We start from the raw sequence: 23159 nt of genomic DNA on the forward strand, positions 1-23159 counted from the left end.
ATCTAGCTGAGATAGCAGAGCTTGGAAGTGCCTTCAGAATTTCTGCATTCTTTTCTTCTTCTTGGATAGCTGGAGCGTGGTTTTCAGAAAGAAGTTGCATCAAGAGTTTCACCAATGGCTGGAGGTAATTCATATCCCTGGGCATTAAGTTTCAACGAGTCATTGAATTTTTTCCGCATGCAGAATCGTTGTTATAATTTTCTAACAATAGGACAATTCATAGCACATGTGCATCATCATTCAACTCACTTGGGGAATGTGTCCTACTTCCGTGTGCTAAGAGAAAACAATGCCACTGCAGATCATCATGCAAATCAATCTTTCCAAAGACCATAAGGAGAGGCTCAAATAATTTACAATACCAGGTACATCCAAATTCTTTGATCTCCATTCTATAGACCAAATAATCGCAACTTCCACACCGAGAAGGTTGCACTCCCTTTGCATGAAGTCGTTTTGCAACACGCTCTGTCAATCAGGATCAACAGGATCGAACACAATGACATTTTTAAGGAACACCGATTGCATACATGTTTAATTGGAATTTTCAATGAATTACAGATACAACCTTCTACTTTTCTAGTTTGTAAGGATGTATTTGGTGCAATAGGTACAAGTAGATACAAACAATTTTATGTAACTAGTGGGAAGTATGACCAGGGAGCTCTGGATATAGAGCTACCTGTTCTCTATGCAATTTGTATCAAGGCATCTCAGCCACACGTTTTTTCGTTTTTGAAATAATATAATGATATCCATTTCTATTAAAAAATAAATAAATAAAAAAGTTTTATTTGAAAGTGAAGTGTTTTTTTTAATCTTTGGACACTAAATATACTTCACTCTCATTTGCATTTAATTTAATATATATATATATGTTTTAAGGACGAGTGAAGGTTTATGTGTTTCTTTAATTAAAAATTTTATTTTATTTTATATGCTATGTCGAGATGTTATATTATTAACAAAAAGTACAACAATATTGGTAGTAGACGTCAAAATCATACGTGAAAATGTTTGATTTCTCAAAAGATTTGTACCGAGTGACTTCCTTGTTTTTAGTTTACATTGTTTTTTTGTGACTGGCGGAATCGGCAACACGCCGGCTCTCATACTCGCGTGAAACGAACACCCCCATGCACAATACATGGGTAAGATGAAGTTTGAACCCGGAACGTATTAGTGTGTTCGCTCGCTAACATGCCACACCCGTAACGACTGTTTTTAGTTTACATTGTTATTAGCTAATATTCTTAGATTTAATTGTTTAATGTTTATGTTTTAAAGTAATTTATGTTTTATATATCTTATATGTTTTAATTTCTTAATTTCAATTTAGTTGATTGTTATCTTTTAAATTTTTTTTATGTAGCCAATATTTACATATTTATACTTATTTACGGACACTACAACATCTCTCACATACTAGGTTGTTGAGGGTCTCTTAGTCTAACAATAAATGATACTAATAAAAATAAATTATGTTGCCATAATTTCTCTTTTATAATTGGTTTTCACTGAGAAAAATATAAATTCGAACATATATGAGTCTTCTCTTGTTAGATTATAAAATTACTATAACAGTAACTAAAATTAAAATTGTTACGATAACAAACATATTACTGGTATAATTATGGACACCTTAAAATTATTGTAACCTTATACTATAATAGTAATTCAAAGCATAGTATTTATCAAATCAAATTATAATTAAATTGGTTAATTATACTAACACAGAATTATTCTTGTCATCAAATAATATTAATCAACTTTTTAATATGAACTATAAATATTATTACAAGAAATAATGTAACTAAGTCCATCAAATTTTCAATACAAACCATAAATATTATTACAAGAAATAATGTAACTGAGTCCATGAATTTTTTTAGTACAAACCATAAATAATATTACAAGAAATATTGTAATCGAGTCCAAGATTAAGACATCAAAGATTTGTATGTGTAATTTTATATAAGTTTGTTTTATATAGTTTATCACAATAAGTTTATAAATAAACGGGGATATTGTGTACCAAATGGCAACTAATAATAGGGGAGTCCCCAAGAATGAGCAGTGTTTGAATGTTTTCTTTGGTATAGCCCTTGCAGAAGGCCATGGGCCTACTTCTAGTTGATCAACAAGGTGAAAAATTGCCCCCGGTTATTTAATTATCAAATAATTAAAGAAAATTAATTAATTAGTTGCTTCATTATTTAACAATAATTAATTTATTTATAAATTACTTAATAATAACTAGTAAATTATAGGGGAGGCAAGAGCAGGAGGGATTATACTTTTCCCAAATGAAAAAATTGAGTCTCAATATGCTTGGGGTTTGCGCATTGTGACCAACAATCAAGTTGAGTATTTAACATTTTGGAAGGGTATGAAATTACTCACTTGCTAAGAACATTCGTAAACTCACCGTGTTTGGAGACTCAACGTTAGTCATTAATTAATTGGTAAGGGCTAAGGTAAAGCCAAGCTCAGATCACCCACCTATTCTCCAAAGGATTATTCTTCTCTCACATCAATTTGATCAGATTGAAAATTTTCATATATATAGGAATTTGAATTCAATGGCAGATATAAAGGAAAAAAAGGGGCAACACTAGAACGAACATGATTCTAGGACAATTGGCCATACATTCATACCTTAACCATTAAAGCTTATCAAAATTATTTTAATATTGCCTTTGTTGGTCTAGGCAAAAAAGAGAATGACCAAAATAGTATATTGTATCTAGCTCACACTCCACTTCTCTCTTGGAGTTCAACTTGCAAATTAGAGGACAAGCATGGCAGTTTGAAGTGCGCATTTATTCATCAATTATGAATACCCCACGTGTTGATGCATAACATTAAACACTGCGACATATGACAATCTCATGCAGCTAACACTTCGAACAAGTGGAAATTGGCATCATTTTGTCAGGATCATGGGATAATATAAAGGATATTGATGATGAAATTTTATTCTCTCTACATGTTGATGGAGTTAATTATGAGATCCCATCGTACTCCTCAATTGTCCCTACACTGTTTTCAAGAATATCTTGGCTTGGATATGGTGAATTCACATCACTTGAGTATTATACGATGACCATAGTGTATTTATATAAGGAATGATCTTCACATTCCATGCCATAGTGCACAACTGGTTCAAGAATATTCTAGAGAATTGTGGTGGATTGTTCTCTTGGCTATTCGTGGTGGAGTGAGGATCACATCTTCAAGGGAAGACTCTCCATCTAGTTCAGAGCACGCTAAAATAACTCTTTTGCTGGAGCCTATTGAAGGGCTCATGATGGTAATACAACAACATGTAGGAATTTACAGGGTAAGTTCCTTAGATAGAACACCAAAGGACACCGCTCACAAATAGATCACAGATTAGTACACCAGTATTCTTGACGTGGTTAAAACCCTCAAAGAGGGAAACAATCCATGACCTGAGCCAACATGTACACTTTAGGAAATTTATTATTGTAAAATAAAGAAAATTTACATAAGCTTCTCTCATGAACGGTCACCAAACAAATGACCATGCATGCTCTTTAAAGAGAGATCATGGACCAATCAGGTGTTAAGCCACAGATCAAGTGTCGGTAATATCGAGGAGAGAATGAACCGTCAGATCACTTCATGTCTAGAACATATCGTGACCATCAGATTGTAAGTTACAAAATGTGCATACTAAAGAAACAAACTTTACCTAACCATACACTAGACCAAGTTGTACTTAATTATTTCCTTTGTGTCAGAATATCCTAATATCCCCCCTTAAGAACAACTTGGGATAGGATTGAAGGATGTACAAAGATGACACAATAGGAGAAGGAATGAGGCATTAGAGCCTATACCCCCTTAGTGACAAATTCCTGAACTCCAACCATAAATCAAAGTTTTGTAAACTTTGCCTCTGTGAAAGCCATTGTAAATATGTCTGCAACTTGATCATCAATTGAACAATATTGCACTTCAAGAACATGGTCATGAATGAGATTTCTGATGAAGTGCATGTGTAGTTCAATGTGTTTTCTACACTGATGTTGGACTAGATCTTTGCATAGTTTAATGGAACTTTTATTATCACACCAAAGTGTAGTCAGATGCTGCTGCTGAAAACCAAAATTTGACAGGATCTGATGAAGCCACAAGGCTTCCATACTAGCTTCTATGGTGCCATGATACTCTGCTTCTGCTAAAGAAAGAGAAATGGCACTTTGTTTCTTGCAAGCCCACGTAATAGGTCCAGAACTAAGAGTGAAGACATAACCTGCAGTAGACTTCTGATCATTAGGGTCACCAGCCCAATTATAATAAGTGAAATCAACCAATAGAGGAGATGCTTCTACACTATAATGAATCCAAAAATTAACTGTACCTCAAACATAACGAAGTATTCTTTTAGCTGTGTTCCAATGAATTTCATGTGGTTTTTTCATAAACCGAGCAACAAGGCCAACATCAAAGGAAAGGTCAGGACATGTATGGGTAAGATACAAAAGTTTTCCAACAAGTTGATGATATAAGGTAGCATCAACTGTTGGAAATAATACTGAGAGGGGGGGGGGGGGGTGAATCAGTATTATCACATTAATAAAACTTTTTCATTTCCATAATCAGATTCATATATGCTACTTCCACAACTTCTTATGATTAAGTTAATTGATCTTCAATGAGTGGATTAGAACATTATCAACCATATTATCAGATAACAGATGCAGTAATAGAGAATAGATCATCACACATAAGGCACACACATGAACACCATGATATAAGGTGGAAACCCAATGCGGGAGAAAAACCACCTGCTGCAAGTCATCTCGATCTTCTTCTTAATAAGAAAATCCTTTTACAATATTTGTACTGGTGCAGTCTTATACTAGTACGGGAGCTACAACCCCCTTTGCTCTTGTACTAGCCGATCCATTTACTAGTACGCAGGCTGCTACCTGCTACAATGCTCCAAAGATCTCCCTTAGCTTTTGTACTAGCTTAGATACTAGTACATAGGCGCTGGCCTACAATCTTCTCTCCTCCAGGTACCACATTTCATCAATTTTCAGACTGGATACACTGAAGCACAACACATAATCTGAAAGGCCACTTTTCATCCAATTTTCATACTGGACCCAACAAAAACATTGAAGCTCATAATCAAAAAACCTTCTGAATCACCCAATCACCAGATCCATACATATACAATGATATTATGAGAGTTATCAACCAGATCTAGTACATAAAGATAAGTCATTAATCATGCTGTTATCTGAACTCAATACCAGTAACCAAACATCAGTTATGCACCCAAAACCCTGCAGAATAGTCAAAGGCAGTTAAAACAAATTTTAAGCAGGGATCGCAACTTCACTGGTATAGATCTGCGGATATCTGTACTACCTCCGCACCTGCGCCTTCTGTGGCGCCGCGACCATCGCACCTGCGCCTTCTGTGGTGCCTCCGCACTGCGCCTTCTGTGGCGCCTCTGTGGCGTCTCCGCACTGCGCCTTCTGTGGCACCTCCGCACTGCGCCTTCTGTGGCGTCTCCGCACTGCGCCTTCTGTGGCGCCTCCGCATTGCGCCTTCTGTGGCGCCTCTGTGGTGTCTCCGCACTGCACCTTCTGTGGCGCCTCTTCACTGCGCCTTCTGTGGCGCCTCCGCACTGTGCCTTCTGTGGCGCCTCTACACTGCGCCTTCTGTGGCGCCTCCGCACTGCGCCTTCTGTGGCGCCTCCACACTGCGCCTTCTGTGGCACCTCCGCACTGCGCCTTCTGTGGCGCCTCTGTGGCGTCTCCGCACTGCGCCTTCTGTGGCGCCTCCGCACTGCGCCTTCTGTGGTGCCTCCGCACTGCACCTTCTGTGGCGCCTCTGTGGCGTCTCCGCACTGCGCCTTCTGTGGCGCCTCCGCACTGCGCCTTCTGTGGCGCCTCCTCACTTCCGCAGCTGCAGCGCTCGAGAGATCACCCTTCACAAATTCTCTTTCAACTTCACTTTCATAGATCAAACTTTCAAAACAATAACCCAATATTTCAGATCTTAAGATATTCAATTGCAAGGATGAATTAGCCAAGTGATCTCATTTGCTTTATATAGGCAAGATTCTTCCTAAAATCATGGATCAATACCATAGATAACCAATACAAGGGGCCCAAAAACATGGGGCTCAATAATACCAAGGACTAACCACCATGGACCAAAGGTAAGTTCTCCAACATGAAAGTGCGTGAAATTTTTCTCTACATGAAATAAACTTTTCTCTACATGAAATAAACTTTTCTCTGCATGAAAGTGCGTGAACTTTTCTCTACATGAAATAAACTTTTCTCTGCATATAAGTGCGTGAACTTTTTTCTACATAGAATAAACTTTTCTCTGCATATAAGTGCGTGAACTTTTCTACACTATAATTTATCATCTGAGATGAGTGGGTTGCCATCAAGTACAACATATGTATCATAAAGCCATACCAAAATCATAATGCCAACAATCTCCCCCTTTGGACTTGATGGCAACCTCAAAATCTTCAGCTCATTCTCCCCCTTTGACATCAATGGCAAAGGGTTATGCTCCCCCTAAGAGCATGCTCCCCCTAAATATGAACCAGATCTGTAAAGAAGAAACATAATCCACCAAACACCATAAATGACCATGAAAGGGATAGATTGCAGCAATAATCAGACTAGCATCCAAGATCTCCTTCTGTACGTCCTCCATAATGCCAACAATGCATTATAAGCTCCCCCTGAGTACCTGTTGAAATCTCTGAATGAGCTCCCCCTTTGTATATGTCATGGTGCACCAATCTGATCATGCTCTTTCTGAGAACAAGCTAAAATGTCTGCTCTGCTATATAGTGTTGTTCATGCTCAGGCTCCCCCTGACTGTAAGCAAGGTCTGCAAAAGGATGTTCTACATCACAAATGACCTTCCTAAAAGATTCAATACATACATCCATCACCCAACCAAGTGGGGATATATCAGAAAAATGAAAACCAAATACATTACATCTTCATCCCAGGCATAGTGGGGAAACCAACATAGGTCGTTACATGACCTGAAGAGATGACACTATTACATCATGAGTCTTGATATGACATCACCTAAATAAGATGAACATCAACAACAACACTTTATGATCTGCTCCATAGTATCTGTCAACAACAACTAGACCAGCAACTTGTATTAGTGCATGAATCATCAAGGTATGTCCGCATCAACAGAATTTCACATTCTATGTGAGAAACATCATAGCCATCCAGATCTACATGAATCAAGTATCATCAATTGGGAATATCTGCATTAATCAACATATGTATGAAACAATCCTATCATCATATAGATAAGAGCTCATTATCATCATGTCTCCAACAATGCAACTTTGAATAATCATCCCTGTATCCAGCCAACAATCCTCATCCATTTGTGCCAAGAATGAAAGGAATCATAACTGTAATATATGATCTTTATGCATATGACGACAGCAGCATATGAGTGACTCAACATCAAGAAGATGTGAATTCAAGCTAAGTGCTTCCCATGCAAGCATCATTAGAGAATCAACCATAAATCTGATCCAAGAACCATGTGAACAACTCATAACCATAGCAAGATGAATCATTTATCCATATAAGTATCATCACCAAGGACTATTAACCATAATGCCAATAATGCATTAAGTCCATATGCTCCCTCTAAACTTGTGCCATCTGTCTGATCATGCATATCAATAAGAAGTATCAAGACATCATCAATATCAAGTTAGAACCAAAACACTTCTAACCATCATATCCACACATCATTATTATTAACTAGAGCAAAACTGATCCTTCTCTTGAATCTGTCCCTATTGCCTTTCTTCAAACAATCATATACGCGACTGTGCAGTAACTAACTCGCGTATATATGCAACTTTCCTTTATGGAGTTTGCATATGAGATTCAGGACACTGAAGTTTTGTACTTTCAGCTCCCTCTGATTCTGGTATGTCTGTATGTTGTGCAGTGCCGCCTTTTTCTGACTGTACTTCCTTTCTCCTCCATATCTTCAAGTGTGATGATGACATTTTCTCCTTTTGATATGGTGCCCACACTTTGTTCCTGCATTCCTTAGCTATATGTCCAAGCTTGTTACATGCATAACATCTTACATGTTTCATATTCCTCCTGTAACAATCAACAGCTTTGTGACCAAACATATTGCAAGCAAAACAATATCCATAAAAGTACCTTGAATGTGATGATCTTTCTGCATAATGGTCTTGAACCCTTCTTCTTCTACATCTAGCTGCAACATGTCCAAGATTATGACATACATAACATTCAACATTATTCATAGGAGGAGTAAAGGGTTTTCTTTGAGGAATCTCTTTTCTTGGTTGATGATGAGATTGATCTTTCATTTCTTTGTTGATCACTTTAGATTTCTCTTTAGAGTTCCTTGCCTCACCTTGTGAACTAGATTCACCTTCAACAGATTCATGGAAACCAAGACCAGTCTTTATAGCAGGAGACCTTTGACTACTAAGAATATCATCCAAGACTTTAGAACCATCTTGAAATCGTAAAAGCTTATCCTTTTCTTCTAGTTTACCTTTCAAGATATTTACCTCAACCTGAAGCTGTTCTTCATTTTCAAGAGATTGCTTTTTCAAATCTTCTTCAGCTTTCCTTCCTTCTTCCATTTGTTCCCTTAGTTTGAGAATCTCCTTTTCTTTTTCTTCATTCAGATCCTGCTGCATTTGACGAACTCGGAAGGCACATTCTAGTTGAGATTTTAAGCTGGTGACTTTGTTTTCTTGTTTTGCAATAGATTGGAGTAGATCTGTATTCTGCTTCTTTGATTCTTCAAGATCTCCTTTTAGTGAGAGGATTGTAGCTTCAAGATTTTCATAGTAGCTGGATCTATCTTCGAGTTTCTTGATGGTTGTGCTTCTTTCATTGACTTCTTTTCTTAATGATGTCAGTTCATGCTGCAATTTTTGACATTGGTCTTCCTTGTCCTTGAGTAGCTTTCTTACCTTGTTTCCTTCTTCTAGTTGGGCCTTTAGTTTGGTAGCTTCTTCTTTGAAATCACATTCCCTTTTGTTCAATAGATCTTGTTGATCTCTAATTTTGTCTGTCAGCCTTTTAAATTCTGCCTCTATCTGATATCTTTCTTGTTCACCCATAAGAGCAAATTCAGTAGTTTTGCTATCACTTTCATCTCTTCCAAAAGGAAAGATAGCTGGAACATCAGAGGATAATATATTCATACCTGATAATGATTCTGAATCTGAAGAGCTTCTTATACCTAATCCCCAATCGATTCTCCCACTGTCATAGTTCTTCTGAGATGACTTCTTTTTCTTAGGTGCTTTCTTCTTAAGCTTCTTTCCCATTGTTCCACGGATCTCCTTCAAGCGATCAAGCTTCTATCAAAGGACCTGCTCTGATACCAATTGTTGGAAATAATACTGAGAGGGGGGGGGGGGGGGGGTGAATCAGTATTATCACATTAATAAAACTTTTTCATTTCCATAATCAGATTCATATATGCTACTTCCACAACTTCTTATGATTAAGTTAATTGATCTTCAATGAGTGCATTAGAACATTATCAACCATATTATCAGATAACAGATGCAGTAATAGAGAATAGATCATCACACATAAGGCACACACATGAACACCATGATATAAGGTGGAAACCCAATGCGGGAGAAAAACCACCTGCTGCAAGTCATCTCGATCTTCTTCTTAATAAGAAAATCCTTTTACAATATTTGTACTGGTGCAGTCTTATACTAGTACGGGAGCTACAACCCCCTTTGCTCTTGTACTAGCCGATCCATTTACTAGTACACAGGCTGCTACCTGCTACAATGCTCCAAAGATCTCCCGTAGCTTTTTTACTAGCTTAGATACTAGTACATAGGCGCTGGCCTACAATCTTCTCTCCTCCAGGTACCACGTTTCATCAATTTTCAGACTGGATACACTGAAGCACAACACATAATCTGAAAGGCCACTTTTCATCCAATTTTCATACTGGACCCAACAACAACATTGAAGCTCATAATCAAACAACCTTCTGAATCACCCAATCACCAGATCCATACATATACAATGATATTATGAGAGTTATCAACCAGATCTAGTACATAAAGATAAGTCATTAATCATGTTGTTATCTGAACTCAATACCAGTAACCAAACATCAGTTATGCACCCAAAACCCTGCAGAATAGTCAAAGGCAGTTAAAACAAATTTTAAGCAGGGATTGGAACTTCACTGGTATAGATCTGCGGATATCTGTACTACCTCCGCACCTGCGCCTTCTATGGCGCCGCGACCACCGCACCTGCGCCTTCTGTGGCGCCTCCGCACTGCGCCTTCTGTGGTGCCTCTGTGGCGTCTCCGCACTGTGCCTTCTGTGGCGCCTCCGCACTGCGCCTTCTGTGGCGTCTCCGCACTGCGCCTTCTGTGGCACCTCTGCACTGCGCCTTCTGTGGCGCCTCTGTGGTGTCTCCGCACTGCGCCTTCTGTGGCGCCTCTACACTGCGCCTTCTGTGGCGCCTCCGCACTGCGCCTTCTGTGGTGCCTCTGCACTGTGCCTTCTGTGGCGCCTCCGCACTGCGCCTTCTGTGGCGCCTCCGCACTGCGCCTTCTGTGGCGTCTCCGCACTGCGCCTTCTGTGGCGCCTCCGCACTGCGCCTTCTGTGGTGCCTCCGCACTGCGCCTTCTGTGGCGCCTCCGCACTTCCGCAGCTGCAGCGCTCGAGAGATCACCCTTCACAGATTCGCTTTCAACTTCACTTTCATAGATCAAACTTTCAAAACAATAACCCAATATTTCAGATCTTAAGATATTCAATTGCAAGGATGAATTAGCCAAGTGATCTCCTTTGCTTTATATAGGCAAGCTTCTTCCTAAAATCATGGATCAATACCATAGATAACCAATACAAGGGGCCCAAAAACATGGGGCTCAATAATACCAAGGACTAACCACCATGGACCAAAGGTAAGTTCTCCAACATGAAAGTGCGTGAACTTTTTCTCTACATGAAATAAAATTTTCTCTACATGAAATAAACTTTTCTCTGCATAAAAGTGCGTGAACTTTTCTCTACATGAAATAAACTTTTCTCTGCATATAAGTGCGTGAACTTTTTTCTACATAGAATAAACTTTTCTTTGCATATAAGTGCGTGAACTTTTCTACACTATAATTTATCATCTGAGATGAGTGGGTTGCCATCAAGTACAACATATGTATCATAAAGCCATACCAGAATCATAATGCCAACATCAACTTCAGAGGAAGTACAAATGACTGAAAGTTTGGCTCCAGACTAAAAGGGAGAAGGGGTTGGATTACAGTATTCCATGTGAAAGTGGTGTAGAAGATCACAAACATACTTGGATTAAAAAAGGGAAATACTTTCTTTGGATTGCAAGACTTGAAGACCAAGAAAATAATGCAAATGTCTTAAGTTTGTCATTTCAAACTTATTTTTAAGGCTAGACTTCACATGGTTTATAAGGTTGGGATCACTACTAGTAAGGATAATATCATGAACATAAAGAACAAGAATTACTTACCCACTTTCTCGGTGTAGATAATATTGTCATAATGACACCTAGAAAATCCAATATCTAAAAGAAAGCTATCCATTTTGGCACACCAAGCCCAAGGGGCTTGCTTGAGACCATAAATGGATTTCTTAAGCTGACATACAAGGCCAGAGTCTTTTTGTATAAATCCAGGGGCTTGTTCCACATAGATTTCTTCATGCAAGTCCCCGTGCAAGAAGGCAGATTTAACATCCATCTAATGGACTTCCCATTTGAAAGAGGCAACAAGGGAAAGAAAAAGTCAGATAGAGTTCATTTTGGAAATAGGGGAGAAAGTTTCAGTATAGTCAATGCCTTCAACTCGTGAAAAACCCTTAGCAACAAGACGATCTTTATGTTTATCAACTTTTCCATCTGGTCCAAACTTGGTTTTGTAAACCCATTTGCATCTAACAAGTTTTCATCCCTTTGGAAGAGGAACAAGGTCCCATGTATAATTTGCCAATAATGAATGATATTCTTCATTCATATCTACGTCCCAATCTGGATGGCCTGAAGCTTTTGCAAAGGTGTCAGGATCATAATTCGCTGAATCTTGAGCCAGTAAAGAAGAGGCTCTATCGAACTGAGAATGTGTATGACGATGATCTGTAGGATCACTTGTAAGAGCACCTACTGCATCCCGAGTAGCGCGGACTAATTTTGGAAGTTGAGTAGCTAAAGGAGGATCCCGAGAAGGCGGGGGAGGATTTCCATCCTCGTTGTGATCATCTAAAGAAGGAATATTTTTAGAAGTAGAAGGGATAGAGAGAGGTGGCACATTTTCCGAACTAGGCTCGTAGGCCGATATATTTTTAGCAAACTTTACATCTCTTCTAATGATAAATTTTTTGGATTTAGGTTGAAGAAGCCTATATCGTTTGACATCTTTAGAATATCCAACAAAAATACATTTTTCACTCTTAGGTTCTAATGCTTTATGGCTCTCATCTGGAATATGGGCCCATGCTTCACTTCCAAAAACACGAAAGTGACTTACATCTGGTTTAATTGAGCTCCATGCTACTTCTAGAGTGATATTATTTAAAACCTTAATAGGAGTGCGATTTATTATGTAATTTTCATAGTTAATTGCTTCTACCCAAAAATTAATACTAAGTCATTTAGATTGAAGCATACAATTAGCCATTTCCTTTAAGGTGCGATTCTTCCTTTCAGCTACACCATTTTGCTGTGGAGTATATGGACCATTATGTTGCAAATGAATTCCATGCTCAGTGCAAAAGTTGATGAGTTTGTTGTTAACATATTCTCGACCATTATTAGATCTTAGCTTAAGAATTTGATGTCTAGATTGTTTCTCAACAAAGGCCTTCAAGGCCAAGAACATGTTAAAGACTTCACTCTTGAGTTTCAAGAAGTATACCCAAGTGCGTCTGGAGAAATCATCAATAAAAGTTAAGGAATACTTATAGCCATAGAATTAAACAACTAGAAGTGGACCACATAAATCACTATGCACAAGCTATAAATGGGTTGAGGCGTGCCAAGAAGCATGCTTTTCAAAACTATCATGATGATGTTTTCCGAGTACACATCCGGAACAAACACCATCTCTGCATGATACCATAGGAAGATCTGTCACCATATTTTATTTACATAGATTTTGAAGGGATTGATAGTTTAAGTGACCAAATCGCTCATGCCAAATTTTGCTCACTTCATCATTATGAGCAACAAATACCAAGGGAAGATTTGATGACCCAAAGTTGTTAAACTTATACAACCTTTTAGAATCATTAGCAATGATAGTAGCTAAAATATGTCTAAGATCTCTTATGTCCTTAATTACAACATCATGAGGTGAAAATTCAACGATTTTACCTTCACCTGAATGAGTTATTTGATATATAGATAGAAGGTTGCAGGATAAGGTAGGAACACATAATACATCATTACATTGACCATTGTCTAGATGAATAGTTCTAGACCCTACAACACTAAATGTGCATATAAACGACATAATAGGAACATAAATACAATAAACATATCAACCATCAAAATCCATATAAATATCAGTGCATTTTCACATGAAAATCAATTGAATGAATTTTTAATTAATAAATGCAATGAACCAACCGGTGATGGGACTACCACATTCCACCCGACCATAGATTAGCTGAGCCAAGTCTCTCTTGAGCCAATCACCCCCGTGCCATATTCCAAGCATGAATGTGGGACTCATAGAACACATCAAAAAACATCAATCAATGTGGATTCCACTGGAGTTCTCCGCTTACAACGTGAGGAATTTGAGTGCCTCTTAGTCTCTCAGGCTTTACCTTGCATTCCATCCCGGAATCACTAGGCCCAACGGAGAGAAAATCCACCTCTTGGCTTTACCGTATATCTTGCCATTCACTTGTAACAATCTCCGGGGTAAATGTACATATAAAAAACATAATAGGAACAGAAATACAATAAATATATCAGCCATCAAAATCTATATATATGTGTGTGTACATTTTCACATGAAAATCAAGGGAATGAATTTTTCATTAATAAATGCAATGAACCAACTCGTGATGGGACTACCACATTCCACCCGACCATAGATTGGCTGAGCCAAGTCTCTCTTTAGCCAATCACCCCCGTGCCATATTCCAAACATGAATGTGGGACTCATAGAACACATCAAAAAACATCAATCAATGTGGATGCCACCGGAGTTCTCCGCCTACAGCGTTAGGAATTTGAGTGCCTTCTAGTCTTTCAGGCTTTACCGTGCATATGCAGTCTGATCCAAGGATCACTAGGCCCTACACCGAGACATACTCTCTAGGCTTTATCGTGCATTCCATCCCGGAATCACTAGGCCCAACGAAGAGAAAATCCACCTCTTGGATTTACCGTATATCCTGCCATTCACTTGTAACAACGTCCGGGGTAAATGTGCATATAAACAATATAATAGGAACATAAATACAATAAACATATCAACCATCAAAATCCACATATATATATATATATATATATATATATATATATATATATATATATATATATATATATAGATATGTACATTTTCACATGAAAATCAAGGGAATGAATTTTTCATTAATAAATACAGTGAACCAACCGGTGATGGGACTACTGCATTCCACTCGACCATAGATTGGCTGAGCCAAGTCTCTCTTCAGCCAATCACCACCATGCCATATTCCAAGCATGAATGTGGGACTCATAGAACACATCAAAAAACACCAATCAATGTGGATGCCACCAGATTTCTCTGCCTACACCGTGAAGAATTTGAGTGCCTCCCAGTATCTCAGGCTTTACCATGCATCTGCAGTCTAATGCAGGGATCACTAGGCCCTACACCGAGACATACTCTCCAGGCTTTACCGTGCATTCCATCCCAGAATCACTAGGCCCAATGAAGAGAAAATCCACCTCTTGACTTTACCGTATATTCCGCCATTCACCAGCAAGGATTCCTAGGCCCACCGAGGCACATAATATAGATTTACCGCAACCAACAGTCTGGTTCAAGGGTCACTAGGCCAGTGGCTTCGTGCATCCTTAGTCTGGTTCAGGGACCACTACCACCATGTGTTTTTCAATTCGGAGATCCACCCCACTAACCTTCGAATCCAATCGGCCATCCCCCACAAAACGAATGAGAGAACCCATCTCATCAAAGCTATCAGGAAATGGCAAGGCTAGGCTGAAAATATTATCACACCTAGAAAAACCCATGCCATGGTAGAAAATAAACGCATGTAATCCCATGCATGCCAAATCTAGCAAGGAAAATACACATGCAAGTTGATACTTGCAATGAATCTTGTTATAGTTGCTTGATCCTACCTTTCCCTGCTTGATCTTTGCTTCCTCTTACCTTCTTGCCTTTCTTGCTCCAATGCCAAAGTGCTCCAAGAAATCTCTAAGTGACCAAGAGTATGAGAGAGAGAGAGAATAATGAGAGAGCTCCAAAGCAAAAATGACCAAGTCTTGCCCACTGATTCTCATAAGCCTTTTTATTATTGAGGCCTCTATTTTCTTCATTTTCCATTATTTTCCTTCAATTTCCTCCTCACATGCAACCTATGACCTTTCACCTCATTTTTCTCCTAATTTTCATTATTTTCCTTCATTTTCCTCCTCACATGCAACCTGTGACCTTTCACCTCCTTTTTCTCCTAATTTCCATTATTTTCATAAATAAATGTGCCAAAATACCTTTTTGCCTCTTTAATGCCTTAGCCATTTCCTTTGCCAATTTCCTTAGCCATAAACAACCAAATGAACACCCCCTAGGATGTCTTGCTCACCATTCAACTTGGAATACGTGTCCCATCATCCGTGGTATTTATATATTTTTACATGGAATTTTCACTAGGGCTATTACACTTATACAGCCTTTTAGAATCATCAGCAAGGATAGTAACTAAAATATGTCTAGGATCTCTTAGGTCCTTAATTACAACATCATGAGGTGAAAATTCAACGATTTTATCTTCACCTGAATGGGTTATCTGATATACAAATCAAAGGTTGCAGGATAAGGTAGGAACACATAATACATCATTAAATTGACCATTGTCTAGATGAATAGTTCCAGTCCCTACAACACTAAGGGATCTATCATCACCAAATATATTTTTGGTGTTACAATCATTTAAAGAAGAAAACATGACTATGTTTTTGGCCATGTGATAAGAAGCTCCAGAATCAATGAGCCACTCATGAAAATGAGAAGAAAAATATACATTTAGTGCATAACTAGACCGAGATGCTTGACAACCACATGCAAAAGGTGTTATTCTTGAAGTTGGAGAGTGCTCCAAATGAATGTTATGCTTCTCCATTGTTGCTTCCAAGGCTTCCATCTTCTTAAAGTATTTAGATTCTAAGTGTCCATCACGATTTCAAAAGTGTCAATGTCTATCAGTCCTCTTACCTTTGTTTTTAGTTGCCTTAGCATTTTGTTGAGTTGATTTTTCATTGTGAAACTGAAATTGCTTAGGACCCTTGTTTGGTTTAGGACTATTCTTTTTAGGATGCTGCTTCTTAGGATTCTTTGGACTTGGTTGCTATTGGGCTTCTAAGGATTTCTTAGAAGAGTTTCCAGTATTAAGAAGACAAAGATGTAAGAGTTTTTCTTGCTTTCTTATTAAAGAATCACAAAAGGCATCAAAAGAGGGGGACTTGTAGGCTTGTCCTTGAGAAATAAAGGCTTCTATAGTAAAATGGAAGGTGGAAACAAACATAGAGTAGGCTGATCCTAACTTAGTAAGAATGGAATATATAAGGCTACCATCTTCTTTCTTAACCTTAACACCTTCCAAGAGAAGTCTAAGGGTCTTGAACTTGGACAAAAAATCTTCAATGGAAGAAAAAATATTGGGGTCCAACGTAAGCAACTCATTTTCGAGTTGATGGGCTCTAATTTAATTTTTAATTCCAAAAACCTTACTGAGCTTTCTCATTGCTTCATTGGGGATATCAATTTCTGTGATATGGAATCTAAGCTTTGGAGAAATAGACATCCTTATCAACCCACATGCTTGATTTTTCTTATTTTCCCATTTGTCTTTCTTATCTTCATATTGCGGTTTAGACTCTTGGCCCGAGGCTATTCTATAAAGACCTTTACTTCTAAGTAAATCCACCATGTAGGATAACCACTGGAAGTAGTTAGTGCTGTCAAGAATAACTAGGCATGGAATTTCCATTTTAAAGGAAGTTGAATCTATATATGCTAAAACTAAGTGTTCAAATGGAAAGATCTTGAAAAATTAGGGTGATTTAAAAAAACGGCTCTAAAAATGGCTTCTGGATGAAGAAGTTACGGATTTTTGAAGAAACGTTGTTGAAGATGCCAATGAACCATGTGAGTGTTTGGAAGTTGATGATAATGATATATTTAAAAAAGATACCCCTCCGCCCCCCCCACCTTTCCAAACTTAATCTAATTAGCTCACTTTTAAAAAAAATTACTTTATGTGACCCACTTTTATAAATAAGTGAAAGTCACTTTTACAATGATATTTTATGAACTATCCACTAAATTGTTATTTAAATAAAAGATAAAGTGACATTAGAATTGTAAGTGACTCAATTTTTATAATGGGTGAGAACACTTTTGCATAAAGTAACTTTAAAACATAAGTTACACGTACTTTTTGAAAAAGTAACCCAACAAAAAGAAAGGCTTGAACCCAAGACCTCTATTCTCATAAAATAACTTTAAACCAAGTGAGCTAGACTTTTAAAAAGCTATTAATTGTTGGAAATGAGTAAGGTTTTTTGTTTTTTGTTTTTTTTTTGTTTTGTTTTTTTTTTTTTTTGTTTTGTTTTGTTTTTTTTTTTTTTTCTCACTAAATCTTTGGGGTGCAGGCTTGCTTGAAAAACCCATTTTTTCCTACAAACCAAAAAAACAAACACACAAACCAAACGAACAAGCAAAAGTATCCAAGCCTTATGACTAAAGTTAGATTTGGCCAAAAACTAGATATTTTCCTCAATGTTTCTGATTTTCTGAGATCACACAAAGGCGCGACAGAAAAGAGCATACACATGAGAAAAATCCTTTCTTCCTGTTTCTGGTTTACCCAGATCTCACAGAGTCGTGGGGCAAAGAGTATACACACAAATTAAAAGTGTAGGTCTGGTAATAATTTATTTTTATAGAGGAATATAAATTGAAATAAACAGAGAGATAAATAACTATAACTACAAGTAAAGACTATATACCTCAAGATCTTAAAAATGATGCAGCAAGGGATACCGAAAACCTTTTCGCCTGAAATGAAAGGGGTTCCTTACTGGAACATATGCTCCTAACACAATGGAGTAGTCCTCTTGGCCTGAAAGCAGTAATAAATAGTAGACATAGGAAACAACAATCAGATGTAGATGTACCGGCTTCAGATTTGGATCACTAATGGATGCGGCCCTCGAATAACTCTGATACCATGTAGGAATTTACAAGGTAATTACCTTAGATAGAACACCAAATGACATAACTTAAAAACAAATCACAGATCAATACACCAATATTCTTGACGTGGTTAAAACCCTCAAAGAGGGAAACAATCCATGACTCGAGCCAACGTGACCACTTCAAGAAATTTATTAATGTAAAAGAAAGAAAATTTACATAAGATTCTCTCAAGAATGATCACCAGACAAATGACCCTCCATGCTCTTTAAATAGATATCATGGACCGATCGGGTGTTAAGCCACGGATCAAGTGTCGGTAATATCGAGGAAAGAATGAACCATCAGATTAATTCATGTCTAGAACATATCATGACCGTCGAATTGTAAATTAAAAATAGTACATACTAAAGAAACACACTTTACCTAACTATACACTAGAACAAGCTGTACTTAATTATTTTCTATGTGTCGGAATATCCTAACACAACATGGTGTGATAGTGAAGTGACAATGACGATTCTTCCAGTTGCTAATTGAGATAAAGGTGGAATTCAAGGTCAAAACTCAATTAAAGATACGCCATTGGCCCTAAGAATCTTGGAACTAGAAGAACGAAATGCTGGAGGTGATCTGCAAAATGTGGCAATGACTGAGACCAATGTGGGACCTAGGAGAAAGAGACCCCATTGAACCCGTGATAGTAGTAATTCTGGATAGATGAGTCCTCAACTTGGTATTTTATTTGAAATTGTTGTAGTAGGACTGCCCTTTTTATATAACATTATGTTATGTAAATACATCGTGATCTTAGGGGTCTTTTATTGAACCTATAGTAAGCATGCTTTTAGAATAGGAAAGAAAAGCTATCATAAGATCAAACTCTCCATTTTGTGGATCAACGAAAACATTGAATATCTATTCAATGAAGAATATTGTAAGGGTTTCGGCCCAAATTCCAACCTTTTTAATATATAAAGCTCAATACCTGTTCCTTTTTATGTAAGCTTGACTAGACTACATATTCATCATTGTCAATATATCATCCTGATTGGGGAGGGGAATTGAACTGGTGACTTCACATCAAGGAGTGCCTTAATAGAACACCTGGTCACCATCTATCCAAGACCTCATGGACTTAATACCCGTTCCTTTAAAACGAAAAAATAGTAAATTACTATTAATAGTTAATAGTTTTTTTTTTTTTCCAAAGAAAAAAACGAACTTTTTTATAAATGATAAAAAAGTTACAAGCAGATGAGTAAACATTCAGAAAAATCTGTAGTGTTGAGACCTACAGCAGTCTCAAAAAGAGAAAACCGTCTCCTCTGTACACCACCAGCAGGCAAAAAACCAGAAAAACATTGTTCGCCAAAAACCGACACAGAACATTACCTATCCGGTTTGTTTCAACCACATCAGCCTAGTCATATTAATAGTTAATAGTTAATAGTTTTATATATATATATATATATATATATATATATATATAGATAGATATAGATATATATATATATACAAGTAAGCAAAATTTTCATTATATTTTCAAAAAATTACATATAGTACATGCAGGGGTTGACATGTGCAGACAATGTCTAAGATGAGTACATTCTAGGTGCCAAAACCATACTTGCTTGGAGCATGCTAGGGAGACCATTTTCTCTTAAGAGGGAAACCAAGAGGTCCTCTTGAAAAGTCTGATAATAGTTTTTGATCTCATAATACTTTTATAAAAACATGCATAACAAATATTGGGTAAATAGTGACCTCAAAATATCACAAGAAAAACAATGAAGGAGCAGAAATTGAGAGAGACTTTCGTGGAACTTGTGTACGGGCTTGGTCATGCTTGGAAAATGTACTAAAAAGGGTCATCGTATCCTTCTAGAATCCATTAAGGATGTTCCCACTCGATGAACATGCCACACAAGTTGGTGGTGGCTTTCTGCTACGAGGTTTCACCTTTCATAGTGTTTGCAATGACATTATTGTTGGTAGAAGTTTGAGATTTCTCCACAAGACTGCCTAGTTGAATTTATTTTGATTTTTCATGTCCTTGAATCTCAAGGTTGAGAGGATTGGATCCCACAATTATGATTTGTCTGAGTTCTCTGGAAAATTAGATGAAGCTAAAGGTGGTGGAGGAGGAGGGAATTAAATTCCCAAATCCCCAGATAGGACCCTCAGAGCTGAATGATCTTGGACTAAATGGAAGTCCATGTCTATAATTCTTCCTTCCACAACTTGCAGGACCTCTTCCTGTCCCTTAGATGATGACCCAACATGTTCCTAATAGCCCAGTGACCATTTTCAATATTCTTGAAATCCTGAGCCTCCATGGTTGTAACTAGGGGCTTGATGTGTTGAGGCATGTATTAATCAAATTGCTCCACCCCTTGATCATGCCAAGGCAGAGGAGGTTGACACCCTATTATCCTCTCTCCTCTCTTTGTTTGGCCTCTTTCTCAAACCATGGCCTTCCGAGATGAAGAGTTTTTTCGCACAATTCCAATCTCCTCAACCTTCGTTGGCCAACAAGTGTAACTAAGGCCAACAATAGAGGCTATTTAGGTGGTGGTGGGCTCCAGTATTGCAGCAATAATGCTGCAACTCCTAGGACTCCCTTCTTTACTTTTATCAACTCGGTTGTTCGTAACAAACTTGGAAGCGACGGTGCTATATGCACAAGTACTAGCTCTTGCCATAGGCTGTCACTTGATCAGTTGGCACAAGTCTGATAGGAGCTTAAGCCAACTTCTATGAGCTCTTAGAAGAAGCTTTTAACTGTGATGGATGAAAGCTAACTCAACATAGGCTAATCTACTTGCAGAAAGAAGCGGAAAGCTGAACAGAAATGTAAACCCTAGCAAACCCTAGTTTTACCGACTAACCCTACTGGTGAAAGAAAGAGGATGAAACTACAGAAAGGGATGCCATTGACTCTTGGGGAGGTAAAGTGCATGTGTCTAAGATACTTCTGAAGTGAAATCTGAAAAGGCACATCTTTTTGTATTTTTGAGTAATCTTGTAAAACTTATTGTGCATGTGCTTTAACTGTTTTTAACTGTGCAGAGGTTGACTGGCGAAAGGAGATGGGGTAGGTGCTTGCAGGAGGTTGGGAAGGTGAGAAGAGGGCCTAAGGGGTCCCTAACACCCTTCCAGAGAGTTTCACAGTGACCGGATCTCGAAAAACTGCTCTCATGAACTTCTACAGGCAGTCTGCAGGGGTTCTACAGGATGTTCCGACAAAAGATTTTGGAGGGTTGATGGTGGAAGAAAGGTGGAAAAGTTGAGATGGAGGTTGGATGAGGATGTGAAGAGGACTATTACCCAGTGAATGAAGTTGAGGAGTGATGAGGATGGTTGGATTTGTTCAATGATGGATAGATCAATGATGCACAAAAATGTAGAAATTAGGTCAAATTGGAAGAGTGTGGTGAATGAAGGGAAGGGATCTGGAATCAGGGGTTGGAGCAGGTGGTATGATGGAGGAAGGGTAGGCAGGGAGGTATCACAGGTGTTCTGCACACTATTTTCCAAACTGACCAAACAAAGACTATGCAAAACCAAAGATCTAGCTATTTTGACCTAATTTGACCTAGAAAACAGCAACCATGATGAACATAAATTTATTGGTAGAAAATCATGTAAGTTAACTGTGAAAACTAAGCAAGAATAGATCTAAGCATGTAATCACAACTGGTATCAACTTTTGCAACTAAGAATCTAACACTAGCAATTGCATGAAGAAGCAAGAACAATGTTTTTGTGGCAGCAAGGACGCCTTGGTCTCAGCTCATGGTCCCAAGGAGGGAGAGGTGAGATCAGGGGTTGCTTGATGGCCTTTTTTGAAGATCTTCTCTGTTATCAACCTATCAAATCAATCTGAAACATGAAAAGCTAATTCAACCATCAAAAATGACCTAAGTAACCAAGCAATATTTTAATATACTAGCAGAAATTATTCTAGGAATGCAGCAAAAACATATAAAAGTACACCAAGGAGGTGCTGGCACTTGGGTTGGGCCCAACCCCAAGAGCTACAGCCTCCTAAGAAGAAGCTCAGAGCTGATGTAAAATGAAACTGATCTCCATTACTCAAAAAATAACCATGTCACAAAAATGTTTTCAGTGAAAGCTCCAAAATGGGCTGGAAGACAGAGCAACACTAAAGTGTGAAATACAAATGTTCAAGAAGTAAACTATGAAGGCTAGAAGCCTTCCTACTTATGCACTACGAGGACCTCCAACAACCCTCCTTAACTCAAGGGGCTTGGCTGCTCAAACTGCAAGTAATCAACCACTTTACAAAAGCTGCTCGACTGTCCTTGGGAATCAACTTTGGTGGGCTGCTAAACTCCGAGCTGATGGTGGAGAACTCGAGGAAGGGGCCATTTAGTGCCGGAGACATCCTTCCTACAAATCCTCAGCCTTGTTCCCTCGTATTTGGCTGTCAATTGGCTCATAAATGCTTGACCTTGGTCCAAAAGTTGTCCAAAAATCTGCAATAAACACGTGTTAGACTCCATGGTCAAGTGACTATTCTCATTCGTTCAATTAACATAAATATACTCAAAATCATGCATAAACTATGAAGAATGGTGGATTAATCCAGAATAATAGGCAAAATGAGCCCAATAAGTTAC

This window comes from Pinus tabuliformis, chromosome 1_1, assembly GCF_031772625.1.
Source record: "Pinus tabuliformis cultivar Carrire ecotype Pingquan chromosome 1_1, CPIR1, whole genome shotgun sequence".
NCBI classification, from domain to species: Eukaryota; Viridiplantae; Streptophyta; class Pinopsida; order Pinales; family Pinaceae; genus Pinus; species Pinus tabuliformis.